The sequence below is a fragment of the Motacilla alba genome, chromosome 2 (assembly GCF_015832195.1).
Source record: "Motacilla alba alba isolate MOTALB_02 chromosome 2, Motacilla_alba_V1.0_pri, whole genome shotgun sequence".
NCBI classification, from domain to species: domain Eukaryota; kingdom Metazoa; phylum Chordata; class Aves; order Passeriformes; family Motacillidae; genus Motacilla; species Motacilla alba.
Genome location: NC_052017.1, coordinates 61,463,766 through 61,484,942, shown reverse-complemented (window position 1 = coordinate 61,484,942; position 21,177 = coordinate 61,463,766).

Genomic DNA, 21,177 nt, shown 5'->3' with positions numbered 1-21,177 from the left:
TCAGCGTTTGCAGCACTGGGTGCAGATTGAATTGTGGGCTGTCTGGATCTGTAACTCATCCCCCGGACAATTACTGGACATACACATCCCAGCACCTCTCTCCTCTTAACCTTCAGCAGCCTTAGTGTGTTAACTCCCCAAAGATTATCAGCCTGTCTGAAGGTGTGATTGAAATGAGCTCTGCTCTTCTCAAGAAGGCAGTGCCCTAGCTTGCTAAATCACTGGCTCCAATCTTGAGTATTTAAGCAGAAACAAACAAAATAATCTTCTAGGAAACACTAATAGTGCAATGTCAATACTCACATCATGTGTGTCAACTGCCCTATTAATTATTATCATTACCTGCCTTCATAAATTGAATGCAACTGCAGTTCTAGCACTGTGGGAAACCAGCATTAATTGGGAAAAGGTCTACAGAAGCATCCCTCTGTGTTTGCATGTTTTCCCTCTCTCCCTGCATGCTCCTACAACACAAAACGTGCCTGCTAACCTACTCTACCTTACATGCATGTGGGAAGACACACATATATTTTGTGAGCACGTTTATAGGCTCTTTGCGTGTATAGGCTCTAATGTAGTTGAGTACAGCATCTTCTTCCTAAGCAGCTTTTTTTGCAAATTTTGCCACAAATTCTTAGCCTGTTGTTGAAATAAGCGCAGCCATACACTCCATGAGGATATGTCTTATGCCCTGTGTCTTGACATTTTCCAACAGATGTTAGCTAACGCGGTTGTAGAAGGTTCACCGTGGATGCAGTGAGCCCAATAAATCTTCCTCTTAAATGCAGACACTCCACCATCCCAGCATCATATACCTATAATACATTTTAATTACTTGGCTATTCAAATTATACTAAATTAGATCTGCACGGAGCTGCATCGCGGATTTCTCAATTTACATTTAATCCATGGCAAACAAAATAAATAAAAAAAGATTGCAAGCACACTTTTTATTGGAACTTGCAGGAGCTACTGAAGTCTGATACCTTTAAAATTATTAAGTGACAAAGATTACTAGCACTAAGGTTATACTTTGCTTCCCCATTAGCCATTTAGGTGACAGCTGCTGTATTACACATAAAGATGAACCATTCCTTAAGGGATGATAGTGGTTCCGCTGTGACACTACTGGCATAAAGCATTATCAGACCATAGCTGTGCTTAGAGCCATCACAGTCTCCTAGGCACCTATCAGTACCCTCATTATCTGCATCACAGAGTGTCTAGAAAGAACACTGCCAGGCTTCACAGCTTTGCAGCTCATTTGAGAAGCGGAAATTAAACATCCCAGGAGAAAAAACAGGCACATTGTAACAGCACCAGTGCTGTACACACATAACGTGTTGACTGCTGTTGCGCTGACTTCTGTCTCATTAATTTAATAGGCTCCTGGACTGGGGATGGGGAGGTGGAGAGGCAGCCTTTACAAGCAGATTACTGAGCAGGGCTCCCTGCACTGATTGCAAATCCAGATTGGAGAACTTACTCTGAGCACTGCCACACTTCAGATGTCTGTCCCCACTTCTGTAGCTGCCATGTGGTGAAATAAACCAGTCAGAGGCAGAAAAATGAGTGCATCATACATGTTATCCATGCTTAGATTATCCTGAACCCTTGTGTGAAGTAAAGCAGCACAGGTGCCTTTTCAGCAGTGACTGTAGCTGCGTGCCTGTGTGAGGGTTAATATGAGTGTGTTAAAAGGGGAGTGCTGCATTCAGACAGGGTTGTGATAGCAGGAGCAATCCTGCAGCAGCTCGGTGGGGCTCTGCTCTTCAAAAGGAGATGGTCTGCTTCCTTTGTCTGTAAAAGTAACATTCACTCATGGGGTGATGTCCACCAAAATCACAGCACACACTGAGGCTTTCATTGGATCTGTGCAGAACATACATCTTCCCATGGCCAAGGGGTGACTCTCCCTGAATCAATGCATTTAAGCAGCTCTCACTTAAACTGAGGCCACTGAGTGCATGTCAGGGAAGAAAAATGGACATGGGCTTCCATTCGATTTCCCTGCCAAATTTTACATCAAATAACACCTGAAGGAATTTGGAGACGTAAATGTTTTCTGTTTCATTCTAATGAGTTACTGCAGGTGATCTCATGTGCTTCTGTACATTTAAATTGATAAGAACATTATAGAAGATGTCACTGGAAGCAGAACTGCTCTGCAAACATATGCATTGTGAGAGATGTTCATTAAAGTGATCTCACTGTCAACAGGGTGGTTGGTTATGTATGTGTATCTCTGCCCTCTCTTTATTTGTATGAATGGGTGACAGAAGAGAAGATAAAAAGAAGGTGAACTGATTTTTACAGTCTCTGCAAAGCAACTTCACCCATCATACAGGAGCTGAATTCTTCAGATCCCATTGTTCTCTTCCCTTAGGTTGTTTAGGGGTTACTCAAATGCTTCAGAGGTCATGCTCAGGTATGGGACATGAAAAGGAGCCTGTAGTATGTATACATAGAATCAGAATTATTAAGGTTATGAAACACCTTTAATAGCATGCTGATTTTTTTTCTGGATCATATAACAAAAAATGTAGATGCTGCATTACCTAAAAGGTAATTATATTCTCAAAGGAATTGCACTTGGTGGGTCTATTAAAAAAGAGAGATGGCATCTTAAACACATCCCCACCACTTGGAAATGTTTTAGGTCCTTGCACCCACATACCTTTTTGGGAATTGTGTCAATAAGAAGGGAACTTTCCTTAAGTGTCTCACCTGACATCCAAACAGGTATGTTAAGATTTTTGAAACTGTGGAAATGAACAGGAATAAGTATCCCAGGAAAAAAAAAATCAGAATTTTCCCTCAACAACTGATTCCTAGGAAAATTTCTCCAAAGTCAACAGCAATTACTGACACTTATGTACTTGAGATTTGATCTGGCTTAAAGAAGAAAACATACATTGTGGTTTTCTTCAAAGGTTCTTGTACATGTACTTACTATGATAACCAATGTACTTTCAGCTGCTTCTACATTGCTCCTGCATTCAGCTTTCAGGCTGATATTCCACAGGTGTCCTTTGACAAGGGCAAGGGTCTTGAGTGGTTGGGGCTGGAGCAGGGGTTAGAAACATTTCCCTTATCTAACTATAAAAAAAAAAAACCTAGCAGATGCTCATCATGTTTAAACATCTAAACTCAATGTTTACAGTCTCATTTTTGACCATGACTTGATTCCTGATGGTGATGCCTGATTCAGGTGGAAAGGAAACCTTGGGGCAGCATAGCAGAGACTCCCCAGCCCTGCTGGCAGCCCCCCAGCCTGGCTTGCAGCCCTGGCACCTGGTGCTCTGCCCATCTGCCCCTTCAGCACAGACCACCTGCACCACCCTGATGCCAAGGGAGCACAAGTCATGTCACTCAGGTACTAATGGTGGCTTCTAAGGCCTCCAGCAGCTTTACCCTGCTGAAGTCTTTGACTCCCAAACTTCAGGGTTAGCCTGAAACCTGCCATCTGCACAGATAATATCTCCATGTCCAGAACACACTCTATTTCACTCCTTTTTATTGTAAGGTGAAGAGCAGAAAAATCCTCTTATTCACATGTGGAGTCTGGAAAAGCTTGTAAGTCCAGTAATCAATGCTCAACCTGTTGCACCTTTGTGCTTTACAGTTTAGCAAAGGAATGTGAGCTGGAGAAGGGTACAGGTTTGTGAAATAATACTCCTTTTCCAGAAAAAAGGAAACAAGTTTTTCTGTGCTCATAAGTGTGGATGTTGGAATTACAATGTGAAATTGCCAATAGGTGGTCCTCTTTCAGTCCAAAATATGGTAAGAAACATTTGTTTCAGCACACGCAGTGTTACCTTACATTCCTGTCTTGTTTTATTCTGCTGTGCCTCTCCTCCCATCAGATGATTTTGGACAATGCACACCAAGGCTACCATGTGTGTAATACTGGCTAGGAATCTGTGTCCCCATGGTGGACAAAGGTTTCTGAGGCAAGTCTACAGCTAAAGGCCTCGTTGCAGCTTCCAGACCATGCCTCTGCTTAGATTCACAAGTCCCCTAGCCATTTGATGGGACTGGGATGCAAGGTATTGAGAATCACTAATTGGTGCCCTGAACTTTTTTATAGCTTATCCTTGGAAGAGCCAATGCATTTAAGGCAGAGCCAGAGATGCTTGTTTTCTCTGCAGGCATTTCAAACTCCAGAGAAGTCAGAAGGCTTAAGGATTTTGGGAAGAGGGGATAAAGGTTTACATAAGTCAGACATATTCCTGTATGCCTTTAAGATATGCAGGGTGGCTGGCATCTGATTTGAGGCGCACAAACATCAGCACAGACAATCCCTACTTATTTAAGTGGTGATAGAGAACATTTACATGAGTGTAATTGAAGGATTATTTTATTTTTAAACTCTTCCAAGTCAAACCCTGGTAGAAACCATATAGGGATTAATAGGAATTTATTGCCCCTCTATTAATTTCCAGTGACAAACCCCTTCCTTTCCATTCTGGCTTGGTTTTTCTCCCAAGGTACTAAGTTTGAAATGCCCATCTCAGCCCATCTCAGAGGTAATTGAAGTCGTGTCTTCTTTTCTCTTGGTACTTTAGACTCCCAAGGAGGTGGACCATTATTTTGTCCATATTATCCAAAGAGACCTGATAGAGGTTCTGGTAGAAATTAAAACTGAAAATAATTTAGTCAGTCTGTTTATAGGGACTGCACTTTGCACTGTGGCTTAACCAACTAGAATATTATCTGCCTAACCAGCTTATTCAGAATACAATCTCCATTTTGCATCACTTGTGCTAAAAGCAGAAAATTTACTTTACCTATTTTTGCTTTTGTCACCTGGACCCCCAGATATTGTTCTCCTTTTTTTTTTTCTCCCTTGGCTCGATTAAATGGCTCTCTCTCTGAAAAAATTTATGCTGTATGAATGAGAAGATCTGGTGGCAGAATTAATGGTTTTGTCTGTTTATAGTGAGTATTTTTATTAATGCTGCCTAATTAACTTATCTTAGAAGCACATATCAAACAAATGCTTAAAAAAAAATCCCAAAATGAAATACACACACAAAAAAACCCCAAACTACATAGAAATCTTTCAGGAATGGAAAGAAAATACAAAAAAAACCCCAACAAACTTGACAGTCATCTCTTGTACGCTGGATTCTTCCAGACTCACAGCTGCTAGAATGCCTTCTGCCAGCTGAGTGAAGAGTTTGATGTGATAACAAAAGAGCTTCCATGAAAAAGCCAAAAATACGTCTGTAGCACAGCAGCTGACCAGCTCAGCAGCACGGGTCACTGCAAGCACAAAATGCCTGCTTCTCTATTCATTCCTCTAGCTCCTGACTAAATGCTGAGTCAAGTTGAAGGGCACAGACCATATTCAGACCATTCATCACCACTGCCGCAACCATTTCTAGCCCTTGGTTTTGCAGGCAACCCCAGGCTGCAGATTCTCTGGGTCACACGTAGTTCTCTTGAAATTAAACACCCAAATCTGAATGCCTAGAGCCACTGCAGAGAACTCCTGAGTCCTGTGAAGGGTCTTTGGTGACCTGGGGCTCAGGGACCTCTCTGTTTGCAGGGATGCCATTGCTGGCTGCATTCCGGCAAGTCAGAGCCACCAAGACCTGTTTTGTTGAGGTCTAAGACCTGAACCCACACCCCCAGCCCCATTTTCCCCTGATGTGTCAACCAGTATTTATGAGAGACAGTGGGAAAAGCATCCTGATTGACAACCCCCTCAGGGAAGCAGAGGAGAGCGGTATTGTACCAGCAGTGAGTCATCCTGCTCAGATTATTTTCCCCTCCTAAAAGGCTAAAGATACTTCAGTGATGTAAACTCAGGCTGGAAAAAAATTTAGGACGTTGATGAAGATGGTTTTAAGCCTTCACCACTAGCCAAATGCATGAATTTTTGAGCAGTCGTCAAGAGAGAAGTAATGGGAAGACTAATGGACCCCATGTGACTGTGCCTACTCGGGGTCCCTTGTCTCCCCATCACAGCCCTGTGCCAGGGACCAAAACATGCAGAGTCAGTGCAGGGCACACAAAGGAGAGCCACACAGAGGCTAAGAGAGATGAAGTGAGGATTGTAAAAAAAAATTATGCCCCAATAATAGAGAAACACACAGACCCTTGGTTCGGTTCACAGGCTGCAGTGCTCTAATATAATTATCCTGATTTATTTCAAGGAAAGGGTCACTTTATGAAGCGATTGTGTCTAAACTTTGTTCAGATAAAAGGCCTTTAACAAAAGGCAGGCTTTGGGAAAACAAGCAAAACTCAGGCTATGCACTCAGTAAGCACATTTTCTAGTTTTCAGTCAAGAAGTCATTGGCAGTGTCAGTGCTTGAAAACTGCATGGCTCAGACATTTCTAAACCCTTTTAATCCATCACAAAGGGCTCCCTTGATTGTTGCTTTGTTTTTCTGCTGCTGCCCTACAGTATGGCTGCCAGTGTATATTCCTGATAAGCAGTGAGCTATGCAGATGCTGCTAGGTTTCCCTGCTTTCTGTACCACTCAACCTGCCAATGCCTGTGTGAGGGACACAATCATGTGTCACAAACAACCAGGAGCGGTGACACTCCATCCTGCTCTTGTAGCCCAGGAAACTTAAAAGAATACAAGATTAATTTCCATGGGCCGCGTGGTGCCACCCATAAAAGTCCCTGTTGCCATGAATGGGGAGTTCTGCTTAAAAGTGGAGGACACAATGAAACCCCCACAGTATTAATGCCATTTTAATTCCCCCCAGATTCGGAATTTGGCATTACTAATGCAATTAATTCTGGTAAAAGAGAGAGAGCACCAGCTCCATGCATCTGAATATATACTTCAACACACAATCCACCCTGAGATGTATGGGGAAGCTACATCTCTTTCCTTGTGTGACAGAAACCTCAGCACAGCCTGTCCTACTCAAAAAAGTATCACAAAAGTCCAAGGGACATATTCAAAACTATCGTGAGGGAAAAAAAATGGAGCTGGTCTCATGGTAAAAAAATGGAGCAGGGAGGGTCTCAGCACAGCAGCAAGGTGACAACCCAAGTGAAACTCCATGTGAATTCCCTGGCAGAACTGGGGCCATGCCACATACAAGCACTTCCTGAAACAAGCTACCAGGGGAACTAAGGAGACATTGCAGTTTCCAGCAAACAGACTCACATTCACAGCTCTGCTTCACCTCTGAAACCTCTTTTAAATGCAGTGCATTAGGCTGCAGCCCCATGGGGGTTTGAAAGACTCTGGGGCCCTGGGGTTGTCTGAGTTCAGTGCACTGCCAGGATAATATTAGCAGAGAAAACATTTGAAAAGAGACCAGTGTGACAGGCACCCACCAGCAATTCTGTGCACTTATCCCAAAAAGGAGCGTGGAGAAGAGGGGGCTACTGCTTCACCCCAGGTGCAGATTTTGATCAAGAGTCTGGGAAACCAAGCTGTTTAACTCAAAGCACCCCCTTTGCTTGCTGCAAGCAGGTACATATGCTCAGGATGCTCAGGCTGTCCTTTATGGCTAGCTGGAAAATGTTGTGGTTTTATCTGTAGGACAAGAGCACCTGCTGAGATTCGCCATGAGCCAGTTGTTCCTTCCCCCTTCCCCTCTCCCTGAGAGGAAAGAGATTACCTTTTCACCTACAAACATTTTTTTTTTTCCCAAATTGTGGCTACACAACGAGGGGAAAGCAGAAAGATGCTCCATATGAACTAGGGTCCTTGCAAATGTTTCCTTTGGCCTGGGGACAGGGCACAGGCAGCTGTACTTGTGTCTGAGCTGCAGGACAGAGGACTGATCGAGGAATACAGCAGGAAAGCAATCAGGGACACACAGAATCAGGAGGAAGAGCAGAAGATGAGGGTAGGGGGAGAGAAATGAGAAAATGAATACAATCTGCTGATCTCTGAAGATCCTGGTGAAACATGAATGGGCCCTGGGTTAAGGAACATCTGTGCATGGTGAGGGCTAGATGATACTGGGAATAAACACAGCAAAGGAGATGAGAGTGAACACATGCCTTATGTTCAAAATCCAAATGGAAAGACATTTACATGTCACTATTTTAATAGTAGATATTAAACGTCCAACATTAACAACAGGAAATAGGCACCCTATCAATTTTTAATAAATACTAATGACCTCTTAAATTAAAATTATAAGCTGAAAATATCATCAATACCAAACACTTTTGTGACACACAAAATCCTTGCCAATCTGTATTAATGCCACTCATTGCAATACCTGCAATATCAACTTCCGCAGACGTTTCTTGTTCGTTTGACTCCCCCCTGGCATTTTTACTGCCTCTCCCCTGCAGCTGCTCCTTCTGCAGCACCGTCATTCTCAACCAGCCTAAAGCACCTAACAACAAACACCACAGAGGTGCTCAAGTCTACACAGCTCTTCACTGCATGACACCTTACCAGCAATGGGGAATAGGAGGGTTAAAACCCTGATGTGTTTTTTAACAGTCTCATACAACCTTCTGAATGACTGCAGAGCAAAACATCATATTTAGGAAGAACAGCTGGTCTTTACCTTTTCATTACTAACCAGCAGCCTCAGCCTTTAGTCTGTCTTTTGTTTTGAAGCAAGAGGATGCATTAGAGAGGATATGAAGATGTTACCAGAATCACTACAAGCAGCGCACAGAGAAGCTCAAGTGTGTCGACCCCCAAATCCTTATCTTCTCTTGCCTTTGAATGCTCCTATCTTATTTTTCATTCTGTCTGCTAAATGCATTTACCCCATTACAGCTGCAAGCTCTTTCAGACAGGGGCTGCATCTTCATCTATTGTACTTCTCTTTCAGACACCCAAGGTGAGGTAAGTGCTTAATTAATATGAAGTCATAATGATATGAAACAGCACACGAAAAATATTTCTCCAAAGAACAGAAGAATTGGTGGAGTAAATCTACTAAAACATAAGATTTTTATCTGGGTTTATTTTTCTGGTTTTGGAGGAATATTCTGTACCACAGTGTATTCCCTGGCCTGACCAATGAGTATTAGCTGGAATAAAATGGTATATTAATTTCCCTTGACAATAATTGGAGCAGCCTATGATCTCAGCAACCCTCTGGGTATATTCCTAAGGTCAGAACAAGAGTGTCACAACCATGTTGCTCTTTTATGCCACTCCCTACACATCTTCAGGGAAAGCTACTAATCCACTTAAACAATTACCTTTCAGAGGAAGAGGCAGAGGACTTTGTATGAGGATACCTAATAAACGACTCAGCCTGTGAAATATTTGAAAAGCTCACAGAGCAAAGAAGTGGAATACAGCTATTATCTGACATGTAGCACCAATGAATAAAATCGTCACCAGACTGAAACCGCTCAGTATTTTTATTCATGTCTGCACTGCAAAGTGGTTGAAGCCTAAAACTAATGAAGGAAATAATATGCAATTCATCATGGTGTAGAGAGAGAAAGGCAGACGAACATAACTCTTCACTCGTGTCACGTCAGTGCCTTTCAAACTTCTCTTTGTGGCAGCTTTTGGGAAGGAACCATATTCTCTGTGCCACATGCCAGCTCTCTTTCATCCTGTGAAAGAGCCATGTCCCCAAACCCTGCTCAGGCTGCGAGCAGGAAATCCTCTCAGTTTCTTACTGCTCGCCTGGCACATGCATACAAAATAAGGGAAGATAATCAGTAATCATGCCTAACTTTGAGTTAATGGGGCATAACACTGGAGGCGGATCACTAAGTAGCTGTTCCACATACTGGAGCTGGGAGTCAGATGCAGACTGCTGCTGTGCCTGGGAAGAGATGATGGGATGCAGTCACAGCACCTGCCTGTGCTGGGACCACATTGCCTCAGCCCAGCTTGCCTGGCTCTCCCAGAGAAAAGCTTGACTCTGGGACAAAAACTTCACTCTTTGTTGTCCACCATGGACTTTGCATTTCTAGGGGGTGAAAGCTCCTTCTCCTGTCTTCCTGCATTCTGCACAGCACAGGGAAAGTGCTGGAGGCAGGAGGGACTGTGACTCAGTTTGGGGCTCTCAGGTTCAGACGGAGGGGACCCTGCAGAGGGCAGTTTATAAGAGCCCAATTTCAAGAGATGTCTACCTGCTGCCAGCACACAGTGCTTGCAGTCAGCTGAGCGGGGGGCACTGCTCACCCCCAGGGGAAGGATCCCACCTGGGGACAGCAGTGAGATGGAGCATTGGGTTTGCTGCTGGTGGCAACTTCACAGCACACACACACACATGCTAATCTTTAGCTTTTTCTGTCTTAAATAGCTGGACTTGCTGCTTTGCCTGGGTGTTTGGGCACTGTCAGTGCGCTTGCAGCTGCATATTGGCACCTCTAAAATTTCAGTCATGATTTCAGTCAATTTTCACATTTTCAAAATGGAGCAGTACCTCATAAAGCACAGATCTAATGCATATAACACCAATTTGCTGAATGTCAGTGTATACTGACCTTCTATTACAAACACTGGCAGATGGCCATTCCTTCAGTACTCAAGAGTTGCTTGAATAGAAAATCAAGTGATGGCTTAGCCTGTGTTTCGCCTCTGCATCAGTGCCCATAGCAACACACAGTGGTAGCTGCCTGAATGCAATGCCTCTGCCACCACCAGCTCTTTCCAGCACAGCAAAGCCATTGGTGATCCCATGGCTACAATATCCAGTTCTGTCAGAGCTGCTAAATAGCAGGAGGGACCTTCTGGGAAGAGGACGGGAGCACACAGGCTGCCAGGCAGGAAGCCTCAACCCAGTCATAGCATGTTGCATCCTGCAGAGCAACTGCTGCCTTGTGGTGCCACTGGGGCAAGGAGACACAGACAGCCTAGAAGTAATGTCTTCCAAAAATGTATCTTAAGTGCAATCTAATGGCAGAGGAAAAAACTACCTGAAGAGCCAGGGAATGCAGGGCTGGATCAGACATCAGTTCCACAGCCTTGTGTGTGTGGCCAACCTCTGCACAAGTACCACTTCCTCCTTCCTGTGTCCACAAAAGCTTTGCAGATATTTTCTAATAGCCCACTTTCTCTGTATTCAAGGTCTTTTTCCTATCCACCCTACAAACCCTGTTTCCAGAGCAGAGAGCCTGGCAGTGCCCAAGCACAATGAGCATCTCAATACAGGTAATGCACACTGTGCATTGCTCCAAATACATTCCTTTCCTTTTCAGCATCCTTCTGGTTTTCCATTTCAGAGCAGCCTGCACATTTTGGAAATTTTAAATGTGCTGTGGATGTTTTGGGAAATTGGAAGCGGCATGGTGAGTAGCCAAATGTTGTGGCATCCTGCACTCCTGACCTCTTTTCCTCCAAGACTCTGCTTTCTCCCTCCCGTACAGAGGTACTCAGAGGTTCAAGGCCAAACTGGGTGATGCTCCGTGCATCTAGCTGAATTCTCTCACTTAGGGGTGCAATCTGCATTTTTGTGCCAGACCAAACCTATGGTTGAGTTTGTGAGTCTGCTGGCAGAGCCACCAGAGTCTTCCGAGTATTTTTGGTTGGTTTGCAGAAATGCTCGGGATCTCAAGGATGTTCCCTGACAGACTCTTGTGGTTCTTTTAATAGGCTGTGAAATTTTGGAATGAAACTACTTAAGCCTTCTGATAACACAACACAACACATCTCCAGGTGCCTTCCTCCACAACAAACATCCATTGTATGGCCTTCTTCCCTTACAATGCAGATTAATTTTAACCCTCACAACAGCCTAATGGAAAGACCGTGCTGCACTTCAAACACCAAACACTTGCTGAAAGCTTTCCTTTGTTAGCGCCTCCTGGTTTAGTCACCACCAGCTTCTGAAAAGATTCCACAGAGTTAATGTTTTCATTTCTTTTAATTCGCTTGCAATGATGACACAGCCATAACACAGCTGTGTTCCAGCTCAAAGGAGCCGAGTTCGGATGCTGCCCACTGATCCTCGGCCCCTGCTCCCTCCCTGGCTCATCAGTGGGGCTGGTGCTGTTGAGAGGATACAGTGGCATTTTCCAATCTGGGGTGGAAAAGTTCTTTTAGGGGAAGCCTCTTCTGTTTTATTTTCCCCCCTCATTATTTCTTCTTATTCTTTTTTTTTTCTTTTTTTTTTTTTTTAATTTGACATTTTCTCTGTGAAAAGCTGACCTAATTTTCTGGGAATAATGTAAATGGTTATACACTCAAAGCATTGCGCTGGAGAGTTTATAGATAAAGCTGAACTATTTTATGGTTCAATTATCACAAAGTACCGGGGATCCCTGTTGCATTAACACTTCATGAAGATATTACAGTGGGGGCTTCCTTGCTCTTTTCCATGTAACTTAGGATTTGCCAGTAAAAGCTTCACTGCAGTTCTGTCACTACAAAATCCATTAGCCCTGCCAGTTGTAAAAGGCATGTTAAAGACATTTTCCTCAACGACTGTATCTGGTGTTAGTATTCATACCAATTCCTTGCCCTGTTCTGAAGGAAGTTTTAAATTGTCTATTCTGATGCACAAAAGATAAGAGTTATTATGGAGAAGAATTATTCTGGGATGAGAATAGGCAACGAAAAGGCCGTGAAGCAGTGGCAAAAAGGGTTGGCAGCGACACAAGGGCTGTAGCAGTAGTTGCTGCCACTATGCTGCTGGGCTGATGTTAGGACAGGGGTGTCCACGTCATCCCAACATGAGTGGCACGCAGTGAGCAGTCCATTCCTGCAGCAGGATGTGGGACAAGTTGTGCTGGCAGAGCCCTTCTCCCTGTTGCTCGGGCTGTGGAGGGGGCTGCAGGAGACTCCCATCACCTTCCACCATGCCTGTACAATCATCTAGATTAGGCTGTGGTAACCTGTGTTTCAGACTAGAGTGCACCAGGTTCACTCCACCAAAGGGCCAAGGTAGTGTTTTGGGTTAGAGCCTTAATGCACTAGATTGAAATTGTGGGGCAGGAGGGATCGAATTGTCTGGCCTATTCTTCTTATTCAAGAGTTTTCTCTTTAGGGACCTGAGCTGTAGAAATCTCTGAGACCCTGCTTGGGTGCATTTTCCTGTTGACCAAATTAGGTGTGCAATTCCTCGGTAGGTTTGCAGTTTCAACACCAGATTTTCTGACATTTCTGGTTTGTTTGTTTGTTTTTTTTTCCAGAAGAGAAAGATTTTTTCATTTCTTACTTCACATATTCTGTTGGTCAATGCCTTCAGCAAGCTGGACCGTGTAAATGCTTTTCAAAGGAATAGATCTACCACAGTCATCTTCCTTGGTAGTGTCTGAACCGGCAACTTTAAGTGTGGATCGGGTCTGGCTTCCAGTTCTCCAGCCATTTCTGGCAGCCGTGGAGATACGACTCATGCTCTGGAAGGAAATTGTTCATCTGTTGCTGGTGTGTGCTTTCATTTCTATGAGTCTAATTAGGTTCAGTGATTAGGAGTGCTAATAGGCATAACAATCCCACAGAAATTTACCTTTCAGAAAAAGAAGGGCTGCAAAAATACCGAGCAAAGAAGAAAAAGAAAGAGAGGAAAACTTAAAAAAACCCCAAACCAACAAAACCCTAACAATTTTATGTGGGATAAAATAAATAAATAAATAAATAGCCACTATGCTAATGCCTCTACCTATCTATCAAAGATTGTTATAAAGGCAAATTAGCTAATTGCTGCAAAGTGCTTTGAAAATGAAAAGGGATATATAAGAGGTGATTATTATTATTCACAACAATCTGGTAGGTGAAGGCATCTGTCTATTTTGCTTTTTATATCCCCAGAGCTTTCCCAAAGCAACATTAGAAGAAAGGAAAAGGCCTAAAATAGGAGAAGAACAATCCCAAAATGGAGAGAAAAGGCCTGTGACATTTGTGAATAATAAAAAATAATAAGCTACAGATCAGCTTAAAAAATACCATCAGGAGTTTAGGGTAAGAAAGCTACACTGAGGTGCATTTGAACTGATCTTAATGGATATGGAGATCATTAGCAGTGTGCTGATACTGCTGAACTGACACGGAAAATATTAATTTAAATAGGAATATCTTACATTAGGTCTATAACTGCATTAAGATGCAAATGAGTCAAGCTTCCATGCCCTATGCTTTGGCCCTTTTGGTACTAGGCAGAGCGTCTGTTTTGTGTCAAAACTTACACAAATTACAAAGGGTAAAGTTTTTATCCCATCCCAGGATCTGATGCAATTCTGCAATCTAAAATGCTCAAGGATGATGCAATGAGAGCCGTAATTTAGCCTGAGACTAAATCACACATTTATCTCCAGAAGCTGTAGAATAGCATCCAAGCCTCTGAATACTCATATTATGTGTTAACTCCCTTGCACGGGCAAACCCCAGGGAGCTACTCTTGTGCTTATGCTAAGTGCATGCAAAAGTGCTAGCAAGATCACTACACTAATTTTCAGCATCAGAAAGTAAAATAATGCCTATACTGAGGCAAGACTCCTGATAAGTCTGTGAACTACAGCATTTCATAGCTGTGGATTTCATAGCTGTGGAAGAATTAACTCATTTTTCCTTCTTTTTTTTTTTTTTTGCCTTCTTCTCAATTATCACTTTCCCTACCTATGAATCACTTCAGAGCTCATTCCTTAAAGGTATCCAAAATTCCCTCAGGTGTTTTGACATAATTCTATTACATCTTATTTCTGTTTAATATTAAATTCTTTCCTGCATGTTTAAACAAACCTGGAAACCTTTTTAGGGAGCACAGCTTAATGGGGAACATGAGCGCTGAATGTCACCATCTTACATATGTTTTATTATTAATGGTAATTCATGCAGAACCAGCCACTTCACAAGGAGAGACTAAACACTTACATAAAGCTAGGTGCTTCTCTTTGACCTTAATTTGTTTCTGTACTTGAACACTGGATTCCCTTTCAAAAAATAATTATTCCCATAAAGATTAAAAACCAATAACCCAGTCTCTTTCTGTGAGAAAAACAAATGCAGAGGTTTGAGTGGAAACACTGGAAATACTTTCTTGGTGGCTATTCCAATAAACTACAGTGTAAGAGGCCTTCTCCTTGGTCATGATGTGTGTGTGGAGAGAAGGGATATGGAGGATGGAGCCTGTTTGTTCCTATGTGTTTCATGGCATTTTATGTCTTGTCTGTAATACATTTTCTTACTGCTCCTGCTATACGTTGAAAGGATGTCAGGGATGGCCTTCCAGTATGAAAAGCAAGCAGCTTCAGCTGTTTGATATCTTCTACCCAGAATAGAGAGATTGTGGAGTGTTCTCTCACTTCTGGTGCAGTGGCCCATCTGTCCAGGCAGGGGCACATCTTGGGCTTTGTCCTCTGTCGGCAAGAACCATAGACCCACAGGCACTTCTGGTAGCTCACAGTCTCTCCAAATTTGCCCAGAGAAGCAGGAATAGTAGAAGAAATAGGGACAGGTTAGGTGAGACAAGATTTCTACCTCACCTCTTTCAAAGTTGGTGTTTGCTTGGGTGAGTCACACACCCTTCTGAGCGAGCAGTGAAAATGCTGGTTGGAGAGGTACGTGGTGATTCCCACCACTGGTCATGAAGGACACATCATTTCAGACAGGCTGGGCTACGCACACAGAAATGGAAGATTTGGCAGGAAATCCAGATATGCCTTAACTGAAATATCTACATGTTTAACATTTCAATAAAACCTGGATATCACCAGTTCTTAAAGTATTTCTCCCTCCTCCCACCTCTACCATAGTTCTTTCCGAAATAACCAGTTAGCTGAGTTCAGGGATCATGGAGAACTTGGTCAAGTTAGTGGCAAAGGAAGAGTATCCAAATAATAAGCCTGCATGGAGACTGTGTTTGCACCATTTTTTCCTCTGCTTTTGGAAAAGGTGGATGTGTTCACTGTGGGGAAAAACTGCAAAAGGAAGAATATTAAATGACAAAGGTGCCAAAAAAAAATCAGGAAAGAAAAAGTAAGGATTCTTGGATTATAAAAAGCTTTCCATTAAAAAAAATATGTATATAAAAATCACAACAGTGCATGATGTCTTTTGTGGTCCTTTGGTACTACATATCTTTTGGCATAAAAAAGAAAGCTGTGATATAAATCTGACGTTGCTCGTCAAGACACTGGAATATTATTCTAATAAGGCATCTACCATATCCTTTTCAGAATCCTAAGACATCCATCAAAGCCAAAGATTGAAAGGGATAGCTTTGACTTTATATTGCTAGGCACTAGTTTTTTTGGAGAAAAAGTATTACTATTTTTTTGTTCTTTTTCAGGAATGCAAAGCTGGACCTTGAACAGGAAAGAATCTGACATTTTGCAAGCACTGGAAGAAGTGCTCGTAGATACATCTTGAATTTTCCATCCTGTCTTTGACTGTGGCATAGTCACAGGTGTCTGCTCTGAGCATACAGTGAGTATTTCTTGCCTTGCTAGCAATTAATGAGCAGAACAGTAGCATAGCACTGACATTTATCTCTCCAAAACTTTGCCTTACCACGTCTAACTACACCCTTCAGGTGGTAAGTAGGTTTTTATTGTGTCGAAAAAAAAGAAAAAGGAAATTGGAGGGCTGAGCCAACACAGATGCACCAAGGACAGTGAGAGCTCCCACTGAGGGATACAGCATGAGCAGCAAAACCAAAAAGTCTTGTGTGGCAAGCAAGTCTTCATCTAAGATTCTTTGGAAACTGAATAAGCAGGATTAATTTCCCCATCAATCACAGAACTGGCTTTCAGCTGAGCTGGGTTGCTGAGCCGCATAGCCCAGGTCCTCATTCCTCACCTGGTCTCTGGCTGCGAAGCTGAAGCAGCACACTGCTTCATGCCTCTCTTTTCTCACCTGCAGAACTTGCATGCTACCTATCCACCTCCCAATGACATTACAAGGCTAATTTAATCACAGCTATATGGGCCTTCTGAGACAGCTGGAGAAAAGGTGCTATAGCAGTCACCATGCTTTTCCTTATCATTAGAAGTGGCATTTGAGTGCCAGCTGAGGACTGCGGGAGCTGGATCCAGGCATCAGCTGTGGCTATATGTTATAATGACCCAGATGATGAGAGTGGCTGAATGGGGAACAATTTTGGTGACCTGCAAAAGAGCTGCATTAAAAATGCAAATTCTTGTGCAGCCAGAATTTAATTCAGCATCTGCAGAAACCAAAATCTTCTCATATCTTCTCATAAAGAGGAAATTAATTAATGCTTTTTCTTCAGAAGTGCTTTTGCTTTTGAACAAACAAACCGAGAGAACAAATGAGACTGATAAAGTTTCTTGGAGGATCATATTAGGAGGATAGAAGGCAGCAGAGGTGACAGGGAGGCTTCCCAATACCCAGGAAAGATGTTTTGACTTTCCTTCTTCTTTGGTCTCTTTACCCTTCTCCCACTGCTCTTGCTATTGTTCAGCAGCATGCCAACAGCCCCATGTCGCTGGCACAAAATCTTTAAGGTCATCTTGTGAAAGTGGGTGGCCATGTCATCCACCCACTGCAGCCCAGTTATCCCATCTGCTGCCTCCCATCCCACATTTTCCGTGATAGAGGAGACATAGAGAGGCTGGAGTTTGCTTCAGAAAGTGAAAAAGCACCGGGACCCATGCTCTGCCTGTGGCAGAGACAGCTTGGAGACACCTTCCCACTTCCCTCACCCAGTTTCTTCCATGGGATCTAACAGAGAGAGCTGTGCGAATAAATATTGATACTAAACATAGTCAGGAATGAGAATTCATGATCTAAAATTACACAAATATTTGGGAATTTAGACACTATAACTCAAGTGGCACTTAATCTCCAAGTGCAACCAAAAATATGTAACTCCTCGGTTTACTAGCAGTGTCAGCTCCCCAAGTGTGGAGCTGAATAATTTAGAGTGGAAGAGAAAAAGAGAATGGCTGAGCATGGATTTTGCTGAAGAGTAGGGGACCTCCCCTTCAGATTCATTGGTGACTTTTCCTGGCTGGATGGGGAAGGGAGGCTCCAGGTCACCTTCAGGACAATCCCCATAAATGCAGAGAAAAAGCAGCCACACATGCATAACCCATGACCCTTCAGCCTCCTGACTGCATGCTCCAGGAGAGAAAAGAGGGGCACAGAGGAAGAAGAATGGGGGGCATGCAGGAGTGCACGGTGCTGTAGCCTTCCCATGGCCGGGGAGGCTGCCCAACACCTGCCATCAGCCAGGCTCAAATCTGAGAACTACAGCTGTAGCATAAAGGCGGATTATCGCCCATCCAAACCAAATTCAATTATCATATCTATGCTGCTTCTCTATTTCTGTAACTGGAAGGCTATTATTAGGCTCCCTCCCTCTCTCCCTCCCTCTCGCTCCCTGTTTTTAATACATCTCCAAGTAATGCTGCTGTAAAACATTCAGAAAAGTAAACATTAGCTTTAGGCCATTTGATTATCAGTTTTCCAGAACACTTCGTTCTGCCCTGTGTTACTCCATACTCCTTTAATACCAAAAAAATAGAGATGGACTGAGATGAGTTTAATGAATCCACACTATAGCAATTCCTCTCTCTGTCTCCAGTGATGGCTCTGGCTCACTCTCACAGTGGCAAAAAAAATGCCAGTTTATGCTTGGATGGAAAAGAAGTGAAGAAATAGGTTTTCCCTGTGGAAAAAAAAAAAAAGATACTAAATTTCCTCCTGTTCTAATTGCTAAAATATTTCTTAACAGGCTTCCTAGCTTCCCATTAATGACTACTTCTTTTCCCATGCTAGAAATAGGAGGTGGTTGGGTGGTGAGAGGGTGAATGTGCTGCAGTCCCTGAGATGAGGGAACCAGCCCTCAGCACAGGGAGTCAACATTCCAGAAACACATTCACTGCCGGTGTCCTTTCTGCTTTCTGATGCTGTTCATTTACACCACAAAGTGCATTGTCTTTCCCTTGGGGTCGCAGGACAGGGGCGGGGCAGGGATGGATAACCCTTCACACCTGCTCACCTCCTGCAGGGTCTGTGCCCTTTATGCCAAGGGCTGGCACTTTACTCCAGTGAGAAGCTTATATATTTTTTGTGGGTTGGTGGTGTAATTCTTTCTTCTGTTAAACACACATTTTGAGCAGGAATTGCCTCTTGGAGGCATGGTGAAATAAAGCCTGTACATCTAAGCTGTAGGAACACAGAAATGAAAGTGTTAGTAAGAGCTGAGTTAATCCTTTGGGACACATGATATGTCTTTGATGCCTTATAACATGCCCATGTGTGAATAAGACACAAAAAGGGCAAAATCTTTGCTCAGTTCTTGTGGGGTTACCATAATATATGTAATAAATCATACTCTTATACCCCAGCTTTTTGGTTGTAACCGGTGTTTTTAGCATCACGACTTTCATTTCAAAAGCTGCTGTATGACTTAAACTGCTTTATGTCTATCTTTCACACAAATCAGAGTTTCATAGATAATAAAGCAGTTGGGCAAAAATATGAAGATTGAAGAGGTGGAGTCTTACTTCTGTACTCTTGAGAATTAACTAGGAGCAAAGATAGGGGCTCTGGCTTCTCTGCTACGAATTCCATCCTCCATTAGCATCACCTGTTCAAGACATGACTCAGGGCCACACAGAAGTTGGGTGTGCTGAGGTCTGGGGTGTCACTCAGCTTACAGAAACATCCTTCCTGGTGCATAATTAAGAGAACTTGGCTCACTGGCATAGCTCAGATGAATCCCTCAGGCCACAACCCTGAGCACACAGGTTTCTGTCTCTTGCAGTGACTGGTACCAAGTACTCCACACCAAGGCAGGTGTGAGCCTTCTGCCTCACAGACACAGGAACCTGCTCACTGCAGTGGGCAGGTCTAAGCTGTGTGGGGAAACTGAGAAGATGAAAAGTTAGTTATTCCCTGCTTCATTCTGCTGAGCTGCAAATATTGTGCAAATATTGTAGCCAGCCTTTTTTAAAATTGACTTTTAGAGCTTTTGGATAAGATTCTTATTTACAACGTTCTGATTGTGCAAAGGGAGAGAACTGAGCCAAGTTTTTTAATTAACAACTCATATAGCAGAGAATTCAGCATGAAATGCAGAAGTACTTCCTCTCTCTTATGTTTTGGCCATGTACAACCATACCACCACATAACATTAATGACAGTTGCATGACCATGCACCAGAGCAAAGTCTCCTGGGATGCTAATTGGTTTGTAGGGCTGGTGCTTGACGCCCTGCTCGTGTCTGTAAACTAGATAAGGCCTGGGGCTTAGCCACACACCATTTGTTAAGTACTGGAGTTTCTTAATTTCCTTTGTTTTACTACCACTGATTAAAAATTTAGCAGTGATGCTGTGCAAAGGTGAGCCTACAGGCACCGCATTAGAGAGCCACCTTCGAAAACAAAGGCACAAAGAGCAGCTGGGGAGGAGATAGGGATGGGGACTGGGATCTTGGCAGCAGCAGAAAACACCCAAGGGAGACACAGAAACCATCCCTTGGTAGGAGGAGGATGGGGGGGACAGAGAAATGTGACAGACTTTGGAGGAAAAATGAAATAACTGAGAAATGAGCATTGTGAGCTGACCTGCTCTGACACCTGAGGCCTGGGGTGGGCTTCACCCGCACCTCTGCTGGCCCTGCCACCTGGGGGAGGGCACAGGATGGACACCCTTCCACCAGCATTGGCCGCCTTGGCCTGGCACAGGGTAGGCTGGTGAGCACTGGGCAAGGAAGAGCCTGTCCCACAGGTGACTGTGGGTGAATTCATATTATTTTCCTTAAATCTCAGAGCTATTTCAGTTTCATGTAACAGGAGAAAGCCTAACAGCTGGTGTAGTTTTTCACTTCAGCTGTTTAATGTGGCGTCTGTGACTCAGTTTGCACCGGCAAAAATTAGGGTGAGGCCAGAATCAAACCATCCTTGTAAGCAATAGCTTCAGGTCACTCCTGAGCATCCCTGCTGTGAGGAGGGGCTCAGACTTGTTCAAGCTGCTACTTCTGTATCTGACAAGCATACTGAAGGAAGTTTGTTACCTGCTAATGCAAAGAGGACCAAAAAACAAAAAATAAAAAAGGGAAATAGGGAAGTGAAGTGGCTCAGTGCTGTTATTTTGCTGTGGTGTTTGTCATCGTCCAGTTTCCTTGCTGAGAATGATGAGAGATCACAAAATTGCTAATTCTCACTGGTATTTTCTCAGCAGTATTTCCTGCAGAATGAGAATGTCTCTTTTCTTGTAGGCAGATGGACAGAGCCTGCAGGATCACATTTACTGGAGAGAAACCAGCTTTGAAAAGTTTCAACAGCCGGCATGGTATCTGGTCCATCTCTATTGAAATGAGTTCATTATCATTCATTTTTTGCCAAATGCC